Below are 3684 nucleotides of genomic sequence, written 5' to 3' on the forward strand. Positions count from 1 at the left end.
TGGGCATCACCTTGGGCGCCGATGTAGGCATCAGTTTGGGCGCCATGGTCGACAAGAGTTGAGGTGCCTTGGTCACTCGCAATTTGTGTGCTGTAATTATCGGCAGTTGCAGTTCCAGAGTTGACAACAATTTGGGGATATTGGAAACTTATAGCTTCTGATATTGAAGTTGTTGGTATTGAATCTCTTTCCAACAGTTGGGAGAGCTGTCCCTCGGGGTACTCCATGGTCTACCTACTTGAGGTACTAAAATGGCTCCCTGCTCAGTCATGTGACCTGAACCGTTCTAGTACTTTCATAAAATGATGTCAAAGGCATCCTCCTTAAAGGCATAGGAATAATATTACAGATATTGTGGGTTCCTGTTAGACATTATAGCCACAAAGTCTCTACTGCCTAACACTTATCCAAACTTAATTATAATATTTTTGGAACACTAATTATTGTGCAATCATTTCTTTTGAATAAGTGATTTTTTTCAATTAGTGAAACTAAATTACCAGAGCTTCAGACCTGGAAAAAATTGCTTTTGGTCCTTTTTAGAATTCATCCACCTGGCCTTGAGGCTACTACATCAAGGGTTATGATACAAAATATACCAATGAAATTTGGCTTTCATTTACTGAATAATATTCGTGAAGGCATATATTACATCAAAATATAATTTTAAAGTAACTCAAAGGAAAAAATTATATTTTTGGTAACTGAGTTGAGTGTGTGTTTTGAGTCATATGGGCAATGTGAATTGAGTAATTAACTTTCCTTGTGATGGCTGCTATGATGCTCAAACCCATTTTGCAACACACCTCTAAAAACTGTAAACCTTATTGGCATATGTTGATATTTCTTTTATCTTAAACAGTCTCTCCCAATTCCCTAATTATTTTTATTTTGTGTGATAAGTAACACTGAAAGCTGCTTCAAAACCTTTTTAAAAGAGAATTCGATATAAATATTAAATAATTTAAAAATAGAGCTCTTGCAAAATTGTCACAGGGAGCATCTCTATGGGTGGAGGTGGGAAGCATAGTCAGCTCACTTATAAATTCAATCACATGACAAATGTTAATTAAGAATCGAATGTGCCAGGCTTGATTTTTTTAAAAGTTAGTTAACTGACCCATGTCACACATCTAGTAAATGCTTAAAATATGGCAAGAGATAATTAAAATATAGTAACAGTTCATTAAAATATGGTAAGAGTTAATTAACTGACCCATGTCACACATCTATTAAATGCTTAAAATATGGTAAGAGTTTCATGGAAGGAGGTAAAACTTAAAATACAGGCATACACATTATGTAATTTTCCCCTTACTGCCAGATTTCCCACCCCTTTTTAAGGAAGAAGGGAATAAAAAGTGCAAAAAAGGAAAAAAGTCATGAATTATGATTTCTCTTGGTAGGGGAGAACTGACCCCAGAAGTAGCACCGATAAACAAATAACCTGTCATATACATACTATCATGTTGTCAAATATATACAGAATATATTTCTAGGTTCTGTTATGTCCTGTTGCTGCCTTTCCAATAAGTTCTTCTGGACCCATCTCCTCCAAAGCCCTCCTCTCTTCCCCCAACTAAGCTTCAATCAGTTTCATTATTATAGCAAATATTAGTGTCCTGGTGCATGAAATTCATGCACAGGGGAGGGGTATCCCTCAGCCCGACCTGCACCCTAGCCAATCTGGGACCCCTTGGGGGATGTCTGACTGCCAGCAGTTGGACAGCCCTCTTGCAATCCAGGACTGCTGGCTCCTAACCACTCACCTGCCTGATTGCCCCTAACCACTCTGCATGCCAGCCTGATTGCTCCCAACTGCCCCCCTCTGCTGGCCTGCTCGCCCCCAACTGTCCCCCCTACCGGTCTGCTCGCCCCCAGCTGCCCCCCCCTGCTGGCCTGCTCGCCCCCAACTGCCCTACCCTGCCGGCCTGATCACCCCTAACCACCTCTGCCTTGGCCCCACACTGTGGCTTTGTCCAGAAGGACGTCCGGAAGGTCTCCCAGTCTAATTAGCATATTACCCTTTTATTAGTATAGATGTACTTGCATGTATTCCAATAGAAATTTATTTCATTATATGCCAGAAAGTTATCAAAGGTTAATAATAGCTAACATTCATTGAATGTTTATTAGGTGCTCAACTCTTTGCTAAGTACTCTCTATATATTATATTATTTAACCCTTATAATTGCTCTGTGAGTTTAGTGTGATCCTGGGGTTGTTTTTTTAGATGAGTAAACTGAGATTTTAAAAAGTTAATTAACTGACCCATGTCACACATATAGTAAATGGACTTAATTTAAGTCCAGTCTTATTTGACTCTATGTGTATGTCTACAGTCTCAGACCTTCTCTATATAATTACATGTGCAGTTATTCTCCGTTCCCTGCTCCCCAGAGTCTTTTTTCTGTCTATGAATTTGCCTATTCTAGATACCTTGTATAAAGCGGAATTATACAATATTTGTCCTTTTGTATCTGGCTTCTTCACTTAGCATAATGTTTTCAAGTTTATCCATGTTGTAGCATTATCAGAATTTCATTTCTTTTAAAGGCTAAATAACATTCCATTATATGGATATACCACATTTCGTTTATCCATTCATCTGTCAATGGACATTTGGGGTGTTTCCATCTTTTGGATATTATGAATAATGCTATGAACATTGGTGTACAAGTACCTGTTTGAGTCCTTGAGGTATATATGCAGAAGTGGAATTGTTGGATCATATGGTAAATCTGTTGAACTTTTTGAGGAACCACCAAACCATTTTCCATAGTGGCTGCACCATTTTACATTCCACTAACAATGCATAAGATTTCAGTTTCTCTACATCCTCACCAACACTTACTATTTTCCACTGAAAAATAAAAATAGCTATCCTAATGCATATGTAGTGGTATCTCATGTGTTTTTTAAACACTCATATCCATCTTTATTATTTATATATATAAAAGCCTAATTTGCAATTTGCCCCCTTGGGAGTTCGACTGGGAGTTCAATCGCTCGCTATGACATGTGCTGACCACCAGGGGGCAGTGTGGAACGAAGGAAGGCCCCAGCCAGCAGTCAGCAGCTGGGGAAGGGAGGCCCCAGCTGGCAGCTGGAAGGCCCCAACTGGCCCTGATCTCTGGCCAGGCCTAGGGACACTACCCATGCACAAATTTTGTGCACCAGGCCTCTAGTATGTATTATATGTATTTTTAAACAAATCCCTAAAACATTACAGAAGAATAATCACATTCATTCCTGAACTAACACTCTTGTCAAAGTAGCTTACACAGAACACTCATATAGCCATCATTACCATTGATGGACCCTTTTGATTTGCATTTTCATAATAGCTAGTGATGTTGAGCATCTCTTCATGTGATAATTGACCATTTGTATATGTTCTTTGGAGAAATGTCCATTCAAGTCCTTTGCCCATTTTTTAAATTGAGTTGGCTGATTTATTATTTTATTATTGTTGTTATTATTTTTGCTGTCATTAGCTTCTAGGAATTCTTTATATATTCTGGAAACTAACCCCTTATCAGATATTGTTTGAAAATATTTTCTCCCAGTCTGTGGATTGGTTGTGTGTTTTTTTCATAATTTTGATAGTATCCTTTAATGCACAAAAACTTGAATTTTGATGGCATCCAATTTATCTTTTTTCTTTTCTTGTCTGTAATTTTA

The sequence above is a fragment of the Eptesicus fuscus genome, chromosome 1 (genome assembly GCF_027574615.1).
Source record: "Eptesicus fuscus isolate TK198812 chromosome 1, DD_ASM_mEF_20220401, whole genome shotgun sequence".
Lineage (NCBI taxonomy): Eukaryota > Metazoa > Chordata > Mammalia > Chiroptera > Vespertilionidae > Eptesicus > Eptesicus fuscus.